We start from the raw sequence: 26,429 nt of genomic DNA, 5'->3' as shown, positions 1-26,429 counted from the left end.
ATGGATCAAAGATCTGGAGGTAAAAGCTGACACACTGAAAACTTTACAAGAAGGAATAGGAGATACACTAGGCCTCCTTGGCACAGGTTGAAACTTTCTTAATAAGGACCAAGAATCACAACAAATCAGAGAAAGGCTGGATAAGTGGGACTGCTTCTATGTTTTAGATCTTGGAATCTGGGGACAGTTACAAAGTGATGGAATAAGTCACAGGACATTTTGTTGACCTGGAACAAGTTTTGTCTTCTATCAGTGATACAATAAACGCTGTCATTGTGTACAATGACATCTTGTTGATCCACTCATGTGGCTGTCAGAAAGAATGACATCGCCCCATTTGTTAGGAAATGGAAAGACTTAGAAAAAAATCATAGTAAGTGAAGTAAGCCAGACTCAAAGGAACATAGGCTCAATGGTTTCCCTCATTTGCCATAATCAGTAGAAACCTTGGGCTCTACTAGCAGAGATCTGCAATAGAGCAAAACCTTGATACATAAGGCCATATAGTATGACGCTAAATGAAAGGACCTCTAGGATATAGAAACAAAAGCAATATAATAAGTGATTGTTGTCCTTAATGTACTATGTTATCTCTGATCTCTTTTGCTGTCCCTTGGTTATCTCATATTGTTACAGTATCTCACTTTGTTATCTGATATATTGGATATATTTGTATTTGGTTATTTGAAATTTGATAGGGAAGGGGGGAAAACAAGATGAGGGGTGGGGGTGGGGGGAGGGAAATGGGGACCAAGACATGTGAAAGGGTATCAATGTATGTGAATTAATGCACCTTGTATCTGGCAAATATAATGTAACCCTTCTATTAATTACAATAAAAAATATATGAAAAAAGAAAGAAACGCTGTCAGTGGCATGGCACTTTGGAGGCAGCAGCTCTGTGCTATGGCAAAAGTTCGCTTCCTCAAGCTAAAGCACGAAAAGACTGCTGGCCATGTAAGTTCTCTCCAAGTAAATGTGTGGGAGGAGAACAAAATGTAAGGAAGCATTTAGTGAAAGAAATCCCAGCAATTGTGTATGTCCTTTGAAACGTAGCATTAAAAAATTGCTCATTGCTCACGTGGGCATAGAATACAAACGTGAGGTTGGAAGATTTTTCTTAATTTTACATAGATTTTCTTTTATGAAGAGCTAAAGTCAGTTCTTTGCAAGCATGTGGAGGTTTACACATAGGGTCTAGCAAAAGACCCCATTCCCTCTTTCCACAAGTTGTAAAAATCTCTGTCTCAGCACTCTCCAGAGAAGAGGAGCCTATAAATATTTATGTAAGTTCCAATATATACAAATGTTGGTCTGTGTATTTATTTATCTCTCCTTTTGGCATATACATGTTTATGTGTGTTGCATATATCAATATCCATACACATATAAAATACACACACATAAGTATTTGGAGAGCTATCTGTATATGCACATGTATGCATATATGTATCTGCACATACATGTATGTGTGTACATGTATTATACACTCAGGCTTACATCTACACATAAATATGTGTATAAAGAGAGACAGAGACAGTTTCATTTTAGGGTCCTGGCTCCTACTGTGATGGTGAGCGACAAGTCTGGAATGCATAGGGCAAATCAGCAACTTGGAAAAACAAGTCAGTCATTGTTGCAGTCAACAGACACAGGCAGAACTTCGATAGTGCAGTCTCAAGGTCCTGTGCCTTCGGCTTTAGCTCCACATTGCATCTGGAGCCCATTGTAAGGGTCACACCCACCTCTGCTGCATCCTTTCTGAGTATCACCTCTGTGCATAAGCCCAGTTCTACAGGGAACACACCCATTCATCCCAAGCCTTTAATACACTTGCAACTCTCTATTGGTCAATGTGTGTGCATATATTTATTAAAAAACAAAGCAGATGTGGTTGCGTTGAGCAGCTCTGTATTACTTCAGTGGAAGCAGTTAAGTAATGCGGAGGGAAGATATATTATGACTTATTGTTCTGGAAATAGAAGTCCAAGATTGGGGGCCTTAGGTGAGGGTGCCACGTTGTGGTGAGAGTGCATGATGAAAGCATCAGTGGAGAGGAAGGACAAGAGACCAAGCTCCAATAACCCTCTTCAAGGTCATGCTCTCAGTGACCTATGGAGCATAAACCGTCATCCTGTAACAGCCTACGACCTCCCAGTGATATCTCTCTTGTGACCGTGTCTCTAACATACAGACTTCTGAGGGACATTCAACTTCCAAACTATCGTAGTGGCCCCCGTGGGTGATTTGTTAATACATGTTTTCAGAAGGTATAATAAGAAGTACTTAAGTGAAAGTAGAGACAGCAAAGAAAGAGCTCAAGCAAAATTTGAGCTTGGTGAAGGAGAATGTACCTTACTGAGCTAGGGAGGGAAAGAGGGACAAATAATCAGGCAGAAGGAATACTACAAAGTATGAGAATATCAGAGGACTCTAAAGAAGTGTTACTAAGAGCCGGGAGTTTGGCCTAGTGGTAGAGTGTTTGCCTAGCATGCATGAAGACCCGGCTTCAATTCCTTGGTACCACATACACAGAAAAGATGGAAGCGGTGCTGTGGCTCAAGTGGTAGAGCTCTAGCCTTGAGAAAGTCCAAGGATACTGCTCAGGCCCTAAGCTAAAAGTGCAGGACTGGCAAAAAAAAAAAAGTGTTACTAATCTGAGGTCATTTCCAGAGTGTGTGAAAAAGTAAAAGTATTCATTAGATATATCATCTAGAAAATCTAGAGTATAGCTCAGTAGTAGAGCATTTGCCTAGAATATGTGAGGACCTGTCATCCATACCATCACACACACACACACACACACACACAAGAATAGACTTTTCTAGAGCCATAGAGTTTAGACTTTAAAGATCTTTCAGGGGCTGGGAATTTGGCCTAGTGGTAGAGTGATTACCTAGCGTGCACAAAGCCTGAGTACCACATACACAGAAAAAAGCCAGAAGTGGTGCTGTGGCTCAAGTGGGAGAGCTCTAGCCTTGAGAAGGCCCAAGGACAGGGCTCAGGCCCTGAGCCCAAGCCCAGGACTGGCAAAATAAAAATCTTTCAGAATTTCATGTTTCATTTTGAACAACTATTTGACAGAATTATAGCAGAGACAATAAGACAATGGACAAAGACTGAACCAGTGTTATCCACAAGACAATATATTGGAAATGAACTTTACAACTTTGGAGGGGGTGAGGAAAGGGAAAAATGGTATAAAACGTGGGAATGGGTAACAACATTCAAGAAGTAATGTGCTCACTACCTTTTGAATATAACTGTAACCTCTCTATACATCACCCTGATAATAAAATAACATTTTTAAAAATTAAGAAAAAAAAGAATTTGCATTGGGCAGTGGTAAAATACCATTTGGAAGTAGGTTATACTGAAGACAATGGGAAAATGAGAGATCATTTGGGATCATGGGAAAAGGTGGAATGTGTGGAAGGTCTGGGTATTGGTAACATGCCACACTGGCATAGTGCAGCTGCAGGAAGACATGGAGGACTGCAATAGGAAAAAAGAAATGGGCACTAGAGAAAGGTAGACTAGGAAGCGACAATCAGGAGGCTTCAGAGGCTAGAATGAAGTGTACAAAGAATTAAACAGAGAGGGAAAAAAGAGAGCAGAGGTAAGTACATAGGAACTATCTCATTTAGAAAGAAGAAAAAGGAAGGAAAATCACGATCCAAGTGTTGACTTAGTCCTTATGATTCGTTTTGTCATGTCATCATCGGCTTCCTAATAAGTTGTACGTGGTTAGAAATTAATTTTCTCGTATGTTTCCTTCTACATAGGTTACTGCTTTGGGAATTCGTTTTATACCTGAACTTTTGGATCATCTATTCCATGAGTCCTATAAAAAAAAAAAATAGTCCCTGGGGACTGTCTCCAAATATGTACTTCCTTTCACCAGGACAACAGCCCAAGGACTCTCTTACCAACCTACTGGTCACCAACAAAACAGGTAAACATGGGGATAAAATGCAGCTTGTAAGTGTTCTTGTGAAATTCCTCCGAAAACATAAAACATGAGGAAAAGAATAAATCCTGTGCGTTTTAGAAAATAGGAGGTCACACAGAAAATTCATTTACAACTGAAAAGGCAACATTGGAGAGCTTATTTTAGAAACTCATTTTGAAGTTGACTTAAACCTTAAGGCCATTGCACAAAGCAGCAGAAGGGTATTTAGGAAAAGAAATCAATGACTGGTATTTGAGGGGGCCCCAAAACAGTTTTTTTAGTGTCTGTATTGATGGGCCTGTAAAAAAAAAATCTCAGCCAGACACTGGTTACTCATGCCTGTCATCCTAGCTACTAAGGAGGCTGATATCTGAGGACCGTGGTTCAAAGCCAGCCCAGGCAGGACATCTGTGAGACTCATCTCCAGTGAACCACCAGAAAGCAAAAGTGAAATTATGATGCAAGTGGTATAGTGCTAGCCTTGAGCACAAATGCTTAGGCACCATGCCCAGGCCTTGAGTTCAAGCACCAGAACCAGTACACAAAAAAGATTATGACAGATTAATTAATAATTTGAAATATTAGCAAAGTACTTAGTCATCCACATTTGTTATTGTTGGTTTGTAGTGCTGAGATCAAACCCAAGCCTTTTCCATGCTAGGCAAGTGTGCCACTGAGCTGTATCACCAGTATTTTTCACTTTTTTTTGCAAATAATAAACTAGGCTCAAGATGAGAAAACTTTATGTAATAAAGATGATGATATCAAAATGATATTGAAATGCATTTTAGTGCCATTGCTCCAATTCTGATTTTAAGAACATACATAAACAACTCATATTATGGAATATATTCTGTGATGTCATTTAGATTTCTTGTGAATCCTTTTTTAAATTTAACTTTTATGTTTAACAACTTAAAATTACTAATTATTTTATTATTCTTTACGTTGTTGTACATAAAGTTTTCAATTCAACATGTCAATTTTTTAGTACAATATATCTTGATCAAAATCACTCCCCATTCCCCATCTGTCCCATCCTCATCCATCTCCTCAAGTTTACTGGTTCCACTTTTACATAAAGTAAATATTATGACTGTATTCACCTTGTAGTTTTCTAAAAATAGTACTTGGCTTTTTGTTTTGGTCCATCTTTGCTTCATTTGATCTTTACCTTTGTGATAGAGTTGAGTATCAATGACTTTATACATTCACTGAAACAACAGAACGTAGCTTTAGAAGTGGATGCCATTGGAACTAGAAATGGCATTGATGAACCATCATTCAACGGTGCTATCATTGTGTCAAGGAACGAACGGGTACATTGGGCTTAGATGGCCTATGAAAGTTGAATCATTCAGATTAGCCGATACCAAAGGCCAATTTGACAGAAATGAAATATTTCTCATTTTCTTTATGAAAGCTGTATTATAGCAGTTCCCTCAAGTTTCCTGTATAACTGGAAGTTATGCTGCTCTATCATAATTTAGTTAAGTCTTACCAATTTGGTTCCATCTCAATAATAGATTTAAACCTTATGCTCATTTGGAACTGAGGACAATTGCCTAATTTAGACTTGGTTTTCATTCTGCAGTTGTTGTAGTTATTTCTTCCCTATTTGTTTATTTCTTGTGCTTAGGCGGGATAGTTAGAGATCCCAATGGTAGACAAATAGCAAAAGATGAGACAATTACATTTAATTGATGAATCACCTTAATAGGCATCATAAACTTGGCCATTTGGACCTTTTCAGAGCTCATTTTTACAAGCCAACAAGGAAGTGAGAAACTACTTCTGAGACAGGAAAAATGAGAATTCAAGTCTAGTCTTTATTTACACCACAAGGAACTGTCCTACCTCCCTGCCCTCTTGCAAAAAAAAAAATAAAAAGAAAGGAAAAAAGCAAGAAAGAAAGAGAGAAAGAGAGAAAGAGAGAGAAATTACCTCAAACCTAGTCTTGGATGGACCTTGAGTTCATTTTCATATGCTCAAAAGAATACATTTTTAAAATGCCATGTTTATTCTCAATAAACACTAATTTAGATGCAATATACTTGACTTACTTGTGATTACAAAAATACATTATTATTGGTTTTCTGTGCTTTGAGCAATGTAGATAATTGGTTTTTTATTTGAGGAAGAAATAATTTCTCATGTGATTGTTTATAACAGAGTAGTGTGAAGTAGTAATGTATATGGAACTCTTATATGACATTAAATACCTCTTTTTTGGGGGCTGGTCATGGGGCTTGAACTCTTGGCCTGAGCATTGTCCCTGAGCTCTCCAGCTTAAGACTAGTACTCTACCACTTGAGCCACAGTACCACTTCCAGTTTTCTGGTGGTTAATTGGAGATAAGACTCTCACAGACTTTCATGCCCGGGCTGGCTTTGAACCGTGATCCTCAGATCTCAGCCTCCTGAGTCACTAGGATTACAGGTATGAGCCACAGGCACCCAGCTTTATATACCATTTTACAAGAGATTTTTAGATTCAAAGTTACTTGTGCAAAGTTATACTTTTGTTAAAATCACTTGCTATCTCTTGTTTCCCAAATATCCACATATTCTGTATTTATACACACACACACACACACACACACACAAAAAAAAAAAAAAAAAACACATTTTGGAAATGAGTCTATGGCCATGTTGAAATGAAGTTACATTATTATTCCATTTTATAGCATGCCAAAAATCATTTGAGATATTTTGCTTTGTGTGACGTTAGGCATAAATAACCACATGGCCAGTACTCTGGCAAATAAAATCCAAAGACCTAGATTCCTTTAAATATACCAGAAATGCATTCAATAATATGGGCAGTGCTGATGTGTTAACTAATTAGTTAATTGGTTAGTTAAGTTGTGATTTGGTCTGTGTAATGAATAAATATTAGTATGGGCCTAATATCAATACGTTTAATGATTTTCCCACCTTAGTCATTCACTCAATTTTGCATTTTTTCTGAGACCTTAGAAATATTCATTGTATTTTAGGATCACAGATTTTCAATAGCATATAATACCAGAAGGCTAACTTGCTTTCCCGTTCTCATGGGTGGTATTAGCAATGGGCTCCTTGGACTGTTTAATTCTTCAAAACATATTAGACTGAGATAAGTACATCATTTGGTGTAAGCATCACATTAGCTTTCTCACCCAGAGCCATTATTATTTTCTAAATGTTCTTACTTGTTTAACTTGCTACTAGGTCTTGGGAAGTATTTTAATTTGCTCCCTCTACATTATGCTGAACCAGGGAAATATGGCTTTATTAATATTGAGCCAAAATATGTTTGGCACTAATTTCTGAGAGGAGCAAAATTGCACTGGGATTGATGGTTCACAATCTCTAATCTCATTACATCTACCTTGATGTAGGTAGCAATCACTTGGCTGTAATTCCGTAACCACCAAGTCAGAGGGCAACACGTGCACGCTGTTCCACAGGTGTTACGTGTTCATATAATGGGCTTGAGCTTGCCTCTTCCTAAGTCAGGACACAAGTTCAAGTAATGTCCCACTTAATGCAACGCAGGGATGGAAATGAATGTGGGTAAGCGGGTGCAAACGTGACAGTGGGAAGGGTTTTGAGTAGTTGGTGCAGCTCGTATGTCTGGCGGCTTAGGAGAAAACGAGTGAACCAGAGCCCCATCTGCAGCTGGTCATCCTGTTCTGTATAATTTCAGGAGTACTACGAGCACAGATACCTGTTCGACACATTCCCGGGCAAACTCTTCTTCTCCAGCACCGTGGCCGCAGTCTCCCTCCTTACCTTGCGATGAGCAGCATCGGTGACTTCAGAGGAAGAAGAGTTATCAAGTAATCCATCAGACAACTCTCCTGCAAGCCCCTCATGTTGACAAATAATTTGTCAAAATGGGACGATCCCATTTTCCTAAACAAATGAGCAACAGGGAATGACAACTTTTAACTGTGCATCACAGCGGGAATTGATTCATCGACCTCTGCCACTAACAATTGTATCTACTTTCTTAATGATGGTTTCTGCTTTTCCTTGTGGGTAAGTTACTCGGTTGTGCACGTTGACCAATTCACCCCAGTACTTTCACTATCGACACAAGATTGTCCTGTTAAGCTTCAGTTTTGTGCTATATTATTGTCAGTGGAGATGAATGGCAGGTGCTTATCCTTGCTGAAGATGGAATACAGAAGTGAACATGTGGATTTATTTAAGCAAAAGCAAGTGCAAAGCAATAGTACACTCCCTAGACAGGGGGAGGACAGACAATTGGACAAAGCGACTGAGGACACTGAGCTCTGGGTCTCTGGCAATTTTCTGGATAAGCTTCAGCGATGCTGAGTATGTACATAATTGTGAAGAAATATATGAAATGAGAAAGACTTTTACAGGAAGTAGTGAAAGGCAAGAGAAGACCCCTTTGCAAGTTTATTTTCTAGAATTCACTGACATGCATTTCATGCAAAGATTTCGAACACAATTGACAATTTGACACAACGTTCTGCACACATTTCTTTACAGTCTCTGATCTATGTCTAGTTCTGAAAAGCCACTTTTGAAAACAATGGAGCTAAAACCATATTCTCTCAAAATTCGGAAAACAAGATGATTGGGAGGGGGTGGGAAGAGGGAAATGGGGACAGAAACATGAGAAGGGGTATCAATGTGTGAGAAGTAATGCACCTACTATCTGGTGACTGTAACTGTAACCCCTCTATACAGTACCCCGACAAAAAAATAAAAATAAAAAAATAAATAATTTTTAAAAAAAGTAGTGAAAGGAGAATGTTTTCCCTAAAAAGTCTTCTTCAGGGCTGGGAGTTTGGCCTAGTGGTGGAGTGCTTGCCTCGCATGCACGAAGACCCGGGTTCAATTCCTCAATACCACATACATAGAAAAAAGCCGGAAGTGGTGCTGAGGCTCAAGTGGTAGAGCTCTAGCCTTGAGAAAGTCCAAGGACAGTGCTCAGGCCCTGAGCTCAAGCCCAGGACTGGCAAAAAAAAAAAAAAAAGTCTTCTTCAGAAGGGATATTGAGGAAGAAGGCATATGCAGGAAACCACAGGCATCAGATATAGATGAGACCTCTGACTGATCTTTACAGTTGGGGAAAATCCCTCTTGGGGTCTATTTCTGGGAACTCTTGGCCACTGAACCGAGAAGTTGGCAAATTCAAGTCAAGGAGACACCGGTTGTACCCAGATCCTGCTACTGTTCCTGGTCTCTGGCTTTGTTTGCTATGCTATTTCTGGATTTTTTCAACCTGCTAATACCTCACTTTTACATGAAATTCAAGAAGTCTGTGGCAGATGCTTCCTGTCTTTCTATAGTATTTCCTGTACCAAAGAACTTTATTCTATCTTCTTGCCTTTGGGATTGTTGCCTATTACTTAGTAACACTGAACCACCTTGTGAATGTTCAGGAAATGCCTTTGATGGGTTTGAGTTAATTTGCACATATTCTTTTCTTAAAATTGTCTTTGTCTCCATGAAGAACCAACACAGCATTCTAGTCACCATTTATTTTGTTCACTAGTTTTGTCTTATTGTTATAATCAATCATTCATACACAGATGATTTACACAGGAGTGCTTGCAGTAAAAGGAAATTATTAACACAAATATTGTAAAAGTGGTATTCACCAAATTCCTAGAGGGAGAAGTGGGACATTCTGTGTGTTGCAGTATTAATATTCCTGGGGTGTGGTAAGTGGCACTTGTATTTATCAAACTAGAATGATCATTACTCAAAAGATACTGCAAAACTGAGTTTGTCCCAGCTCTGGATTTCTGGTGTCTTCCCTTCCGCCTACTGGGAAGCCTTGGTGGATTTTCCCCTGTATTTCCTCATTCTGCTTCTAATACAAATGATGGACTATGGATTTAATCCAGAGCATATTATAGTTGTTCTTCAAAACCTGCTAATTCAAGTAGATGGTAAAGGTTAAGAAGTTTTTCGTTTTTAATATTAAGTTTCATTAGCTCATTTTTTACATGAATAGAGTAATATTACTAATCCTAAACTAAAAAACTTCAAATTATCTGTACTATAGTTTTGGGAAGTTGAGAGTGAAGTATAAATGTGTTCCTAAATCCTATTTATCATATGTAACCTAAGTATTTATATTTCCAGTTCCTTTGTAATATTGGAGATGCATTATCCTTCATTTTCTTGACATACGTGATCACATTCATTTTTCACACTATCAGAAAAAACAGTAGTCTTTGGACAGCTATCTTCTTCATTGTAAGTATTTAGATGGTGCCTATTTATTTATAAAGCATTTCTTGAACAAATCTAAGAGCATATATTTTCATCTTTGTGCTTAGCAGAATAATTTAACATTTCCATCTAGAAAATTCTAATTGCCTAAGACAAGCATAGACAAATAGAGATACGTAAAATATACAATATGTGTGGATGACTCTGTCTCCAGAGCTAAACTTCCCTGAGCTAGAGACTCCTACTTCTAAGAGTTACTTTATCGTGTCACTCGCATATTTAAAAAGGACTGCAATCACATCTACCCTGAACATCATGACCCAGGATATTATAAAGACACCTGCACAGCTATGTTCCTCTCTGCACTATTCATAATAGCCAGGCGACGGAAACAATCCAGATGCCCTACTGCAGATGAATGGACACAGAAATGCGGTATATATATATATATATATATATACACAATGGAATTCTACATAGCCATCAGAAAGATAAAATAACAGCATTTGCAGGGAAGTGGATGAATCTAGAGCGAATCATGTTGAGCGAGACAAGTTAAGACCAAAGGAACAAAAGGCTCATGGTATCCTTAATATGTGGCTATTAGATCCAAACAGCATAAAAGCGAAGACCAATATTTGCATACCCAATACTATGGACATGGTATTGGAAATATAAACACAACTACATGACATAAAAACCTATGACTCTACAGACATAATGTTTTATTACATAAATTAATATGTATCTATGATATACAAACCCTTATCCTAATTTTGATTATGTTCTAAAAACTAAGTGCCAGTGATTGTATATAGAGATTCTCTTCTTGTACACTTGTTTTTTAAACATGTCATTTGAAATATGATGTAAAAATCAATGTTAATAAATTCTTTAATAAAAAGATATAAAAAATTACAAAGAGAACTATTTTAAAAAAAAAAGGACTGCAATCAGAAAACTCCATGAACCTCAAAGATGTATATAGACATCATATTGTTGCTCAATGAGAAAAGTATTTAATAATTTAGCATCACTATGCTGTGTTTTTATTTTAGGTCACCAGTGTCTTGATACTTGTCAGTGACTTAAATGAATGCCAGTTTCTCTCACTATTTTTCTGCACCGTATTAATTCCATCATTCACACTGATTGGCTCTTTATTCACTTATTCCGGGGTAAGTAATTTTATTCCTGTCCTCACAAAGCAAATTTGTGGACATTGGAGAAAGCTTAGAATATTGCCAATATACAGGTAGGCTCCATCTAAGGGTGCAAAAATTTAACTCTGTTTTCAGAAAATAAATTCTCTTACCATAAATAAGACACTTAATCTCATGGCACAGAAGCCCAGCCTTCATTCATGAAACGTCTAGGAAAATCCAGTGGTTCTGTACTGTGTGACAAAGAGATCCCTTCCTCCATTAATCTTTTTGAACATGCTAAGTTTAAGAATCCTAACAGACACATGAAGACATTATGTCAAGCAGCAGATTTGGAGCTATATTCAAAGTGCGGACATGTTGGGGAGAATGTATAAGGGTAGTGTAGTTGAAGGTATAGGTGAGGTGTAGGGATAGGGCTAGGTAGAAGAAGGGTGGTGTTTGGATAGGCTCACCTATGGCTTTAGTGGGTTCTGCCAGAACCAACTAACAAAGAGTTTGCTGATATAGTTTATGAAGGACCTCACCTATACACATGCCCAGACTGATAGTTTACTAAGATGCCTTTGGAAACAAACAAGTCACAAATCAGCTTTTACCTGATATGCAGGGAGAATCCAGTAAAATGGCGACAAGGCCATTTTAGGGGCCATGGATTTTTCTAAAGTAGGATGAGTTCATGGACAGAAGAGGATGGCTCACTTAAGTCCACTTTCTCCTCATTTTACAGTTTTCTCCTGATGCTGCCGATTACTTAGGAGATTCAGAATCGCAAATCACATTCTTGGCACTGTTAATAGTAAGAAGACATTTCCCTTTCTATGCTCTCACACGAGGGAACACAACATTTGTATGGTTTAAGTTTATTTGACTTACAAGTTAAAAAAAGTGTCTAGATATTTTGAACATCTGAAGCAATATGTACACACACACACACACACACACACCTATATACACATTCATACACATGATGGATTTTCAATCTGAACTGCTAACATCATTTGATGCCAAGAGTGAAGCCAACTTAGAAGAGTTTTACTGGTATCAACTTAATACTGTTATCTTTATGTTATACTTTCTCTGAAGAGTAGAAATGCTAATTTTGAATTTTATGGAACATTCAGTCTATTGCCCTTTATGCCTTGTGAAACGATTATCAAATGTAATTTTATATCTACATGAGCCCAATTAACACTTAATTTTATAGTTATGCAACAGTAGTCAATTTTATAGATAACTAAATCTTAATACATTGCAATATTGAGGTCATTGTTTATATGATGGTGCTATACAAATTTTGATTACCTTTCTTTTCTCTTAGTCTTACCTCCACTTTTTCATCTTTCTTTTTGTTCTGCGATGTCTGGAAAGGCACTTTGGGAAGAAATCTTAGAGAAAGGACCCTGTGTTCAGGTTAAAAAAATAAGTTCCAGAATATATGCATCAAAATTAGTTTCTAGATTCCTTTTCCCACACAACCCTGACTCCAAATTTTTTACTAAGGGGTATGTACTGCTTTATTATTTAAACAATACTCATACCCCCTAAAGAAAAGTACAATTAAATCAAAAGTCAAGATAATATAAGAATAGTATCTTTTGACTCAAGAGGGAAAGGAAGTAGGCCATTTAAAAGGCAGAAGATGGCCCAAGAAAGGAGACTACACAGTGCTTCTGGTTATTTTGCTCCAATAACTGATAGCATCTAGATAAATGAATTTTTGTTTTGCTACAAGTTTTCAACTGGAAGCCTTTTATTATCATGCTGTTTGGATTTCAGGATTTCTCCACAAAGTAGTGATAGCTTCCCAAACCCAGAAGAACCTGAAGGAAAGGATGAAGACATACAAATGGAAAGAGCAAAAACAGCAGATGCAATGACTGTTCTAGGATCACTTGAGATAGAACTCACAAAAACAGTCTTATCAAATAATTTTTGTCTATCAGATAAAGCAAGCCACATTCTAATATTAGTTTTTCTAAAAAATCCCTAAGGTTCTTTCAGACTTATTTTTTTCCAGGGTCACAGTTTTGATCAGTATAGTCAGACATTTTAAAACCTCAGTAATATTTTGTGAGTTTGATAACCCAAGTAAAATTTACTTTAAGCAATTCAGAAGTGATTGTATATGAGTACATGTGAGTGTATGTTTTAACAAAGCCATTGATTTACTGACTAGCTTTATTCAGGCTGCCTAAAAACAGGCAAGCACACATTGCCTCATGCCCAAGCAAATTGCAGTTCCCTGTGAAAATATGGAGTTAAGGGAATTCACATGAAAACGACAGTAGGTCGGGGGAAGGGTCGGATTCCTGAGTCGGTACTGGGAAATGTCAGGTGAGAGGAGGACCATGAAGCACTCTCTCAATAGAGGGTGGAAAAATGTCACATTGCTACTCACTTTTCCAGTTATCATTGCCAACCATCTCCAGAAGGAATATGCATGCAAAAGGAGAAATTGCTTTTCCAAACAGAAGGAAAAAATCGCCACAAGAAATGTTTCTTTCTGTGTTAAAAAAAAAAAAAGGTTGGAAACAATAAATAGTTCTGTCAGCAGAGCAATCTTGATCTCTGAAAAGCAAATGCTTCTGATTACAGCTTTGTTGTTGATGAACATAAAAGACAGGCAGGTTGTTTACTAGCTCCTTTGGGTTTACAAGCCTAGGTTATAATCATAATAGTTTTTCTTTGCATCAGAAGACAGTATATAGGTTTTGTTAAACAATAAACAGCAAGTAGAACCGCAGCAGTAAAAGATGCAGTCTTTCTGTTAAAAATGGTGGTACAGGTTTTGTTTTCCATAGTTAAAAAATACATTTATTTATTTTCTTGATACTTATTTATGTGGTGTTGAATAGAACCCAGGCCCTCACCTCACACATAGTAGGCGAACAGGCTACCACTAAGCTATATCTTCAGCCCTAGGATAGATTTTAAAGCAATATAATGCTGTGATGGGTAAAATCTGACTGAAGTGTGAAGCGTAGCAGCACAGCTGACACAACAGCCCACCACACAGCTGACACAACAGCCTGCCACCCACGTATTGATTAAATGCAATGGGCAGAGCAAATTTGCCAAGTGCTTGACATAGCCTCCAAATGGTATATGCTTTGATTTCTGTTGTAACTATGTACACATGTCTGAACATATCTGCTTTTTTTCTTTCAGGACTCTTAGGACACAATGGAGCTGGGAAAAGTACAATGATTAAGATGATAGCAGGAGATATAAAACTGACTGCGGGCCAGGTCAGTCAAGACCAAAGGGATAAGGCCATTTCAGTACTGCCCAGGACAAATATTTTACAGTGAATGTGGATGCTCATCTTAAAATACCTACATGTGCCTAGAAGGCATGGTGGCCCATGCCTGTAACCCTAGCTACTCAAGAGGCTGAGATCTGAGGATCACAGTTCAAAGCCAGTATGGGCAATACAAAGCCATGGGAAGTGGGGCTATGGCTCAAGGGTAGGGCAGTAGCCTTGAGCTGAAGAGCTCAGGGACAGCCCTGAGTTCAAGCCCCATGACCCCCCCAAAAAAAATTCCAACTACAGTGATTAGTGATAATTAATAATTCACAAATTCATAAGAACGTCTAAACTGTAATGTGGGAGAAATAACCATATGTAACATTGATTGAATGTTTTAACATCACTTTCCCAGAGCTAAGGGATTGCCATATAATTTCATTCTTAGCACTAATTTTTGTGATGGAATTGAGTTTGTTTTATCTTTAAATCCTTGTACAAGCAGGTTTCAAATTAGCCTTCCCATTTATGTGTATAGTGCATTTTGATCAGAGTCATTCCTGTTTTTCTCCACCTCCCACCTTCCATTTCCACCACCCATCTCTCGAGTTTCCTAGGTCTAGTTTCACATAGGAACATTGAATATTCTGACTCTCTTCACTTAGCATTGCTTTTTTTTTTTACCTTTGTTCATCCTTCCTCTTAAGTCTCCCCTCCTTACGTCAAGACATGTTTCAGTTTCCTGATATTTATTTTGTCAAAGTGCTAATTTTTGAAGGGGTTACACCACAGTGTCTCACTCCTCTATATACCATACTTTAATCATTTTGATCATTCAACATACACACAGACACACAAACACACACACCCACACACACACACACACAGCTACAATGAATAATTCTGTAATGATCCTGAGTGTGTGGGTGCCTCCATGGTATTCCGACTTCCATTTTTTTGGTTGTTGTTTTGGATAAATGCCCAAGAGTATTATTGCTGAATCTTAGGCCAGTTCTGTTTAATTTTTTTATGACTCTTCACACTGATTTCTATAGAGGTTATACTCATTTTCAGCAGAATCTGAAAATGAAGTGTTTCACGTAGGTGATTTTGAAGGGGAGCAGTGAAGAGGAGACCAGAATTTCCTGAGGTACTGTCCTCAGGGAAACTTGCCGTGACATGTCCTAATGGTGAGGGAACACCTAGAGGTGTACGCTGCCATGAAAGGGCTGAGGGAAAAGCACGCTTCACTCACCATCGCACAGTAAACCAACAACCCGCATCCCTTTGCTTCTAGGGAGATACAATATGAATAATATTTACATAAAATCAAAGAAGGGAGTTTCTAAATCATGAGCCTTTGATTGCGGGAGGAGACTTGGTCATCTAGAATGCAGGACAGTGTTGTTTTGTCTCATGTCTTCGTCTGTGAAGAAATCATTGAAAATACACATGGTGGACAGTGAAACAATCTGTATTGCTCAAGGTAACATTATTGTCATGAACTCCTGAGGCCAGCTACATTCAAAGAATGTATTTCACTTGTAGTTTCAGAGGTGGACAATCCAAGATTGGGAAGCCTTTGGTAAGGGCCAAACAGCCAGTTACTGCAAGGCAGGGATGTGTGTGTGTGTGTGTGAGAAAGAGCAGCCATATGGCCAGTCAGGAAGCCAGAGCAAAGCAGATTTCCCACAATCCTTTCCGAGGCTACACTCTCAATTCAGCCCTCCACTGAGCCCCACACCTGCATGATTCCACCACCTCCTAACATCATCACGCTGGGGACAAAGCATCCCATACATCGGTCATTTGGGGACAAAGCACATCCAGACTAAAGCGGTTTTTCAGAACGGTTTCAAAGTCATGAACGCTTTGCTGATTCTGCACTACAGTGGCTGTTCTGATTGTTTCTTTTGCCTCATGCCTTTTCCATTGCTTATGTGTAATGGTGATGAACTCATTCTGTTTCTTCTAGGCTGGTGGATGCATTTAAGCTGCAGGACCAGCTGAAGCCCCCGTGAAGACCTTAGCAGAGGGAGTGAAGAGGAAGGTATGGATAGTACATAGGACTTGGGGGTGCTCTGAGCACCCCACAGATGGGCATCTGATGGGGGGGGTGCCTCTCCTTCCAGCTGTGCTTCGCACTGAGCATTCTAGGGAACCCGTCAGTGCTGCTTCTGGATGAGCCTTCCACAGGCATGGACCCCGAGGGGCAGCAACAAATGTAGTGAGGTGCTATTCCAAAGTATCCTTGTGTGGACACACAAATCCTGTAGCAACTTACCTGCAAAACTGATGTCTACTTAGAAACAAAAAAGATACCCACCCATTAACATTAAGAAAAAAGAAATAAACTGGGTGCCTAAGGCTCACACCTGTAATCCTAGCTACTCAGGGGGCTGAGATCAGAGGATTGAGGTTCAAAGCCAGCCCTGGCAGAAAAGTCCCTGTGAGACTCTTCTCTCCAATTAAAGACTCAAAACTCAGGAGTAGTGCTGTGGCTCAAGTGATAGAGCCTGACCTTGACCACAAAGAGGCTTAGGGATAGCACCCCAGCCATGATTTTACTCCTCCAAACCTACAAAAAGAAAGAAACAGCCACTTCATATGACAACAAACAGTTCTCATTGAAGAGGAAAAATGTGTTTCTCAACCTAACACACTTTCTAAGAATTTTTCTTTCCTTTTACACCTTCTAGTATACATGAGTCATACTTAGATCAATTTTTAGATGAATTATTAGGTTTCTAATATTTCTGCAATGTCACTTAGCATGTAATTCTCATAGAGGATAAAAGAAACATTACTATAAGGAAACTTCTTTAATATGGAAATTTCTGTAGTCCTATATTTTATATAATGATAGCACATGTCAAAATAATCATAATATTAAAATAAATTCTCATTTTCTTTCTTTCATCCCTTGTACTCTCACAAATACTTCTGTAATAACAAGTTTGTGCTTTCCTATTGCTTTTTTAAAAAAATTCCTTTCACCCAATATCATTCTCTACATCCAGCCAATCCATTTTCTAAATCATTGTCTAACTAATAGATTATGTAGTTTCATGACTGTTATCCCTATAAAAAGTTTGGGTTCAGTATGAATTCACTTAATATGTGTGCCAACTGAAACTTTGTTAAAAAAACAAAACAAAACAAATTTCACAATACCATGAACTTTTCCTTTAGTTACCTCTTCCTTTGACTGAACTCTAGGCAGGTGATTCGGGCCACCATTAAAAACATGGAGTGGGGAACCCTGTTGACCACTCACTTCTGGTGGAGGCTGAGGCCATGTGTGACCGAGTGGCTATCATGGTGCCTGGAAAACAGAGGTGAGTGCACGTCTAGGCCTACATTTGATCCTTAGGTTACCTGTTCTGATAGAAAAGGGTTACCCATTGCAGAGCTTTGTCTTTGTATGGATCCTGCACCAACTTACCTTCAAAACTGACTTTGACTTAGAAAGAGGAAAATCAACATTAAGAAAACAAAAGAAAAAGAAATTGGCCAGGTGCCTATAATCCTAGCTACTCAAGAGGCTGAGATCAGAGGATCAAGGTTCAAAGCCACCCCTGGCAGAAAAGTCCCTGAGAGACTCTTATTTCCAAATAACCACTCAAAAAAAAAAAAAAAAAGGCCAGCTCTTTGTGCCTCTATGGCCTCTAGGGCCATATTATCTCTTGTCTTTCTTGAGTTCATCCTCTCCTGTCTTCAGGTGCATTGGTTCCATCCAATACCTAAAAGCACGTTTGGCAAAGATTACCTGCTGGAGATGAAAGTGAAGACCCCCACACAGCTGGAGCCCCTCTATACAGAAATCCTAAGACTGTTCCCTCGGGCTGCTCGGCAGGAAAGGTATGCATAGGGGTTTCATGTAGGTGTTTCTATTGGAGTGGAAAAGAAATAAAAGCTTTTATTTTAATTTTTACTGGTTAAAAAAATATTAAGCACTTTCAAAACCAGAGAAAGGCTCTGTTTCAACTGCAACCATATTAGAGAAATGGGACAACCAAATGTTTTCTTGAAGTTGACTCATGAAAGGGAATTAGCTTTCTGGTAGCTCTATGATATGACTCCAATAATATATACATGAGTGTAGATTATCTCCGTGGCTCTTTCTAGGGGGTAAGTCATTATCTGGAAAAGGAGAACCCCTGAATAAAACCCAAGCCACAGTATCAGCCTTCAAAGGTCATGAACAGTGCCTCAGACTCTCATTATTATCACTAACAGTATTTTAGGCTTAGGTAGGTTATATAAGACCAAGTAATTTGTGGTAGAGCCAAATTGTATTTGGATGTTATTTTTTGGCTTAATTATTCTTCTCATTGAGAAAGAGGAAAAACAATCTATTTCCTTCCTTCATAAGGCATACTGCTATTGATTTCCTTCCTTATATTCCCATCTATTTGGTGGACTGACATTTTTTTTAATTAAGGAGCGTTTACCCCATGGCTGATTGCAAGATTTGTTGCTTCTTTTCAGACAGGGATCCACTCAAAGTCATGACCTTGAAATTTAGAGGTCAGTCTTTCTTTCTCCTCTTCACAGGTATTCTTTCTTGATGGTCTATAAATTGCCCATGAGGATGTTCAACCTTTATCACAGACTTTCTTCAAATTGGAGTTAGGTAAGTGATGGTTTAAAGACAGTATTGATAAATAAGAAGGTCAACATACACAAATACTGAACTGTGGTATTCCATTGTCAAAAAGTTACTGAGATTTCCAGTCCAGTGATTCTCGATCAAGGAATGAATTTGGCAATTTCCTGAGGGTATTTTTGGTTTTCATGACTAGAGGTGTGGTAATAGGGTGCATCTAGTATCTTGTAGGTCAAGACCAGGGATAAACCTAGCCCAGGGGAAAGAATGATTTAAGCAAGTGGTCAATAGCACTGTGTTTGAGAAGGCTTAACTTAAATGAACACAGCTCTAGAGGAAAGAGAATACTTGGAACAGGAATATCCACACTTTTATTCAAAGAGATTTATCTTAATGTCTTTTTATACAGCTTTAGAGGATGGCCAAGAAGATCATCTCTGGTCAGGTAAGCTAATCTATGACTCCTGTTTGGCCTTTGGATTTTTATATTGACATACTAACATGAACTCAGTTTTTGCTTGCCTGTTAATGCAAGAATCGAGTTCTACACCATTCCACCAAGCCTTCTCTTGAGATGTACCTCAGGCTTATGACTTGCCTTCATTGGTGGACATTCAGCTATTAAGAGTCTTTGATATAGGATCAACATTAACCAACTAGATTTTCTTTCCCTACCTTCCTGGTCAACTTCAATCTACTCTTTATACTGAGTCCTCTAGTCTATGGCCAGTTTCATATCTTTTCATTAGGGAAGATTCCCAAAGTAGGCTCTGAGAAAACAAGAAACATTTCTGAATGGAATAATAGCAGAGAGATTGATGTTCCAGGAAAACCACCACCCGAGTGTACAACACAATCTTTCTTTAAACGCTTTCTAACATTTCCTCTTTTAACAATGTCCTCTCCTGACTCCAGTTCCTTCTGCGGTGCTTCATGTGCTAACATTTATTTTTCCACTTAGGGGGGAAAAAAAGACTACAACTTCTATGATAATTTCCTACACTGTTATGTGAAGATGCACAATGTGGAAACATGAGCTATCCTTTCCCTTTCCTCCAAATGTTATCACATACTGTTAGATTCTCAGTTGCAACACGTGTTTTGAATGAGCTAAGCCCACTAAGGTGCGAGGGGAATGCATGCTCCATGACCTTTTCTTTGTCCCCTCACACAAATTCATTTCCTTACCACAAGATCACACTTGGATATGGTAAACTCCAGCAAAATTCTAGCATCACATGGCCCTCCCAGGTCAGACTTGTCTCCAGCTTGGAGATCTCTCTAGAGAGAGATAAGATGGTCAGCTTCATCACTCTTCTCACTTGATTCTTCCTGACTCATAAGCCTGGGCCTCTCCTGCATAGAGTGAAATGGCAAGGGAGGAGAGATAATATGGCAGCAACTTGGCTTCAGCAGCAGCAGTTTATATATCATCAAGGGTTCCTGGTGGAATGCAGTGGCAGTAAAATAACTTGAGAGTAGAAACAACAAATCGGGACTGTTAGGACCAAGAGGGCAGAGAAAGGAAGCAATAGCCCCAAACTGGTAGTAGAGTTTTGTAGAATTTACCATCTTGAGAGAAATAATGACCTTCCATCTAATAGCACACTGATGTCAGGAAAGGAATGAAAAAATAGTGCTTTAATTTTCCCTCTCCTCTGGCCTTCCTGTTGGATTTTTCCATTGGACAGTCCACAAGAGAACTCAGTCAACACCAGTCTATGGGGATAGAGAAGATTGAGGGCAGATGTACGGGGTACATGGTGGTTTTCTAGCAGAGACAAACATGTCTTAATTTATCCCAAATTCACATTCTGAAACCTGTTATACTTTATTTCCAGTCTTGTGGTGCCTCTGTCAAAAATCCAAATATAAGATTATAGAGTAATACAGGTTTTTTGTACTAAATTTTGGGAAGCAAATGCACCATATATTCATATAACAGAATGGAATCATGTTCTAATTCATTAGCTTTTTGACTGAATATTCTCAGTAAGTACCCAGAATAAAATATTAATCCCTAATATATATTCATCCTTACATAGTTAAGCAGAATTTCAACTTGGAGGAGTACAGCCTTTCACAGTCTACTCTGCAACAGGTACCAGGTCAGCTCAAGTGATTTTACATCATCCATTGAATGTGAGTTCAGCATGTATCCATAAACTTTGCTTTGTGCTTCAGAATCAGATAGAAATGTGACATCCTTCCCTTTCATTTTCTCCTCCCATCGCAGGTTTTCCTGGAGCTCTCCAAAGAACAGGAACTGGAGGGTTTTGATGAGGAGTAAAGTGAACGCTCCTCCCACAGCTTAAAGCTCCATATATAACACATCCATTTAAACTTGTACCTTAATCATGTTTAGTGTCACTGTGCCAAAATATCCAGCAAACACAACCAAAGAGAGCATTTCTTTTGGTTTAGGATCGCAGAGATGTCAGTCCATAGTACTTTGGCTCCATTGACTCTGGACAGAACATTATGGCACCAGGAGCCTGTGGTAGAAGAGATTCTGCATCTGGTGGTGGGACAGAACTCAAAGAGCAAGGAGGAAAACTGGGGACCAGATTCTTAACTTTCCACATCCTACCCTCAATGACTCTCTTCCTTCAGCGCGAGCCTTCAGAATCCACCTCCTGTAGTTTCCGTCACCTACCAAAATAGACACCAACTGGGGATCAAGTGTTCAGCAAATGAGCCCATGAATTGCATTGTATACCCAAATCGTGAGAGCTTGTAAATGCCCCACCCTTTTTTTTTTTTACGTCGTGGGGCTAGAGCTCTGCCACTTGAGCCACAGCATCACTTCTGGTTTTCTTGTAGTTCATTGGAGATAGGAGGCTCACAGACTTTTCTGCCTGGGTTGGCTTTGAACCGTGATCCTCAGATCTCAGCCTCGGAAGTAGCTAGGATTATAAGCATGAGCCACCAGGCCTGGCTGGTAACTCTTCTTAAGACAATATTCTACTGCCTAATGTACTTTGTGCAGACATGGCCTAACATACTTTTGGGACACACCATTTTTTCTCAAAAATGCTTCTCATGAGTGGAGCCAGTGGACAAAATCAAGAAGTACCGATTATGAAGCTTGAGAGCAAACAGATTATGTAACTATGGTACCAGCAAACAAATCTCATTTCACACACATAGGGGAATTGCTTCTTTTCCCTCATTTAAACATATTGATTTATTTTCTTATCTTTGTGGTTCAGTCAAGCACAGATTACGACATAATATTGATTTCAGTGAAAATGAATTCAATTACCCAGCATTTGTTTTTGACTCACTTTTAAAATTTACTGATTTTTCTTTTCCTGCCATTTGGTAGACTTTAGGACTTTAGACTATAAGTAAAATTTCTGTGTCTCTTTTGACAATGCAAGGAATTTGAAACCTGTGAAGATAAATATTTTCAATAAGAATTAGAATGATTGTACTGATGAGTATTTTTAAATATATACATATATATTTGCATAAAATTTGAACATTCTGTAACTTTTTTATGATGCAAGGTATACTCTTATTTAAAAAAAAACATTAAAACTTGATAGGCTTTATTTACCATGTCTATTTATGTTGTGACCTTATCTAACCAGAGACCTCAAGATACCTTGAAATTCACAAAATTACACTTACAGTAGTACGAGGATAAGTACTCCTTGCAATGACAAAAACAGTGCAATTATCTTTGTCATATAAAGATCTCCCTTAAATAATGTAAGACTTTCTAAGATGTGGCTCAGTTATACTAACAACATTCCATTAGTCTCAGAATGTTTCAGTGAAGCATGTTTAAAAAAAAAAAAAAAGACGGAAAATGACACCACCCCATTTTATGGACAGCGTCCACTCTTGGAGGTGTGTAAATCATTTCCACATTCAGAGAGTACATTCTCTGGGCTAACCAATGAGAAAAAGCAATGCTAATAATCTAAGTAAGCATGTTTCAAGTGGACTCTTTCTATCTCTCAGTCCTGTGAAAGGAACTGAGACAGAAAGCTTGGGGCATATAGAATGTCCAAACTATAATTTTAGAAGCATAATGTAAAAATGATAGTGTATTGAGTCATCAGTAATATACACTGCTTGGTATTCTCTTAGAAAACTAAGGATATACATCACATGCTAGGCTTGGGGCATATACTGATTATTTTATGCAGAACTCCTAAGAACATTGGAACTCGTTATTTTTGTTAATATCTGGCAGTATGGAAATTACCTTTGTCAGAGTTCTGAAATGTTCCATTGAAAATATCTGTTCCCCTACTCTCTGGAGCCTGTGCATATGGTGGGGCTTATTGCCCTGTGGAGTGATGTGGCATGGTTCTGTTAACATTCAGATGAGAAAATCATCTCTCTGGGCACAACCAAATATATGAATGTTTCATTTACAGCTCTTAATATTCTGTAGAATTAGTATCATCGGGTGTAAGATGTCTGTGAAAGTTGTACTTCATCTCTTAAACATTACTCCTGAAATTGTTTCTGGATGCTCCAATACCTCTCCAGGTGACTGGATGGTTCACCCAACACTCCAGTGTCCTACTTTCTTAGCTTCCTCGTTTCCTGTAATCTATTCATTTATTTCACCTTGAGCACTGTCTCACCCCATTAACGAAGAATCACATAATCCTAAATGCCAATCATGTTGAGGAAATCTGATCATGTGATGTACTTCAAAAAAAAAAAAAGACTAAAGACAGCACTGACAGCGTCAGCCGCACAAGACTTTTGAGGGAATAATGAATGGAAAAATTGATAAGAATGCAACCTGCAAGTGGAAACATGCTCAGGTATCTTGTGAGAAAAGTACAAGGGATGATCCAAATGAGAAACAAATTTGAATGATTAGAGATGATATAATCATATAGAAGGGCTTGGCAAAACTGAGCTTTGTACATTATGAATTCTAAACAAGTGCATTAGAAAGCCATTAGAGGTTGGATAGGAGAGAAAGCTACATTATCAGATACATCATTAGGAAAAGGTAATACTTGGCTCTGAATACAAAATCCTTTTTTTTATGTTTTTGCCAGTCACAAGCTTGGAGCTCAAGGCCTGAGCACTGTCCTTACGCTTTGTTACGACTACCACTTGAGCCACAGTTATCACTTCTAGCTTTTATCTATGTGTGTGGTGCCGAGGTATTGAACCTGGGTCTTTATGCTTACTAGGCAAACACTCTTCCACTAGGCCAAACTCCTACCTGAAAACAGAATATTTTTATGGTATTAATGGGAAGGTACAACAGTAATACTAATTATGACCTGGTAATTAGTGTCTGGGAGTAAGGTAAGGATGATGCATGTGGAAACTGGTTGGCCTGAGAGACACTTTAGAAGTAAAGTTGATATAAATTGCTGGTGGATTGAGTGCTGGGGGATTGCAGAAATGAGAGAGAAGGAGTTTCCCTATAGTTTAACTTGAGCAAATACTGAGAATTGGTATTTCCTGAGATAAAGCAGAAAGGGAGGGAAGAAATGTTATAAGAAAAACCAGGAAACAAAGTTAAGAATTTGCTCTTTCTATGTTCAAAACCTGATTCAATTATTTGACTCAACATGCCAATCAGAAAATCCAGAACTGCTCCTTAAAGGCTCTTTGCTTTAGATTGCTTAGAAACTGTTCTATATTTTGCAACCTGAGATAACAGACAGATGGCAACTATTGGATCCCCTCTGCAACACAGCGCTTGATGAGATCATAAATTGTCAGGGGACAAGTCCAGTGGGCGCTCTCTGCTGTGGGAATTGACTGGAAGTCCATAAAAAGGAATTTATTCAAGAGCAGTCACGTGAATTCAGGGCTTTGCAGCCGACGAAAATTACAGCCCTGATCTTTCTCTCTCTCTCTCTCCCTCTCTCTCTCTCTCTCTCTCTCTCTCCCTCTCTCTCTCTCTCTCTCTCCCTCTCTCTCTCTCTCTCTCTCTCTCTCTCTCTCTCTCTCTCTCTCTCTCTCTCTCTCTCTCTCTCTATCTCTCTCTCTCTCTCTATCTCTCTCTCTGAAAACCATTTGACTGGGAGCCTTTAAAGCAGACAAATGCACCAAGCAAAACAAAGATTCTGTCCTGATCTGAACCATTTTCCTGTCAGTGATGAGACCCAGAGACGAGATTGATGAGAGTGCTTAGGTTACATTTTCCAAACACTGCAGAAGTAAGTTCACCATTTCTTTTTCCCCTGTTTAGTTTGTATTCTGTAATTATAAAAAAATTTCTTATATTAAATGATAAAATATCTGTGGAGAAATCATTTTGAATGTAATAATTTAATGTTTCTGAATTTCTGCCAGAATGTTCTATAGATAAAAGGAGTCAATTAATAACTAATTAAAAATCACAACTATTACATCATGTTCGGAAAAAAATTGAATGTGCCAATTACCTGGAAACACAGTAATGCATTATCATGAAGAGTTTAAGTGGATTTTTTATGCATTTGATGTATGAATCTGAATGTGAGTCAGAAATACACATACATCAACCTATTTAGCTCTATCTGTAAGATATTACTTTTTTGTACAGTGATTTACAAGCACTTTGAGATTATTACTATAATGTTCAGAAAATGACCAAAGGGATGAAACTGTTCATTATGTATTGTGCTTTTAAACAGATATATCAAATTGAAACACCTTGACACAGCTATCTAAAGATAATAATAAATTTTTACACACACACACTCGTGTGCTGGTACCCATCAGAACTGGGACTATGGCTCAAGTAATAGGGTGCTAGTTCTGAGCAAAAAATCTCAGGAACAGTATCAGGCCCTGAGTTCAAGCCCTAGGATCAGCTCAAAAAGCAAACAAAAAAAATAAGCAGAGATACAAGCATTGGAGGCTTAGCTCAAGAAGGGCCAAGCAAGTGCAATGCCATTCAAAAATAATTATCTTGGTCTTATTTCTTCAACCTGAAATTCTCTCCCTCTCTCTCTCTCTCTCTCTCTCTCTCTCTCTCTCTCTCTCTCTCTCTCTCTCTCTCTCTCTCTCTCTCTCTTTCTCTCTCTCTTTCTCTCTCTCTGCTTGAACTCAAGGCCTTTTCACTGTTCCTGAGCTCTTTTCCTCAAGACTAGCACTTTACCACTTTAACCACAGCTCCCCTTCTGGGTTTTATTTACTTTTTTTTTTTTTTTTTTTTTTGGTACCTAATCAGTGTCTCACAGACTTTTCTGCCCAGACTGGCTTCAAAATCACAATCCTCAAATTTCAGCCTCCAGAGCTGCTAGAATTACAGGCCTGAGTCACTGGCACC

The 26,429-nt window shown here is 38.5% G+C and overlaps 1 pseudogene; it reads left to right on the top strand.

The window, feature by feature from the left end:
* The window catches only part of LOC150051332 (ATP-binding cassette sub-family A member 9-like), a 38,078-nt pseudogene extending 16,611 nt beyond the window's left edge, over nucleotides 1–21,467 (top strand).
* The last annotated feature ends 4,962 nt before the right edge of the window (nucleotides 21,468–26,429 follow it).

This window comes from Megascapheus bottae, chromosome 17, assembly GCF_031878675.1.
Source record: "Megascapheus bottae isolate mThoBot1 chromosome 17, mThoBot2.hap1, whole genome shotgun sequence".
Lineage (NCBI taxonomy): Eukaryota > Metazoa > Chordata > Mammalia > Rodentia > Geomyidae > Megascapheus > Megascapheus bottae.
This window is presented reverse-complemented; position numbering and strand designations above follow the sequence as displayed.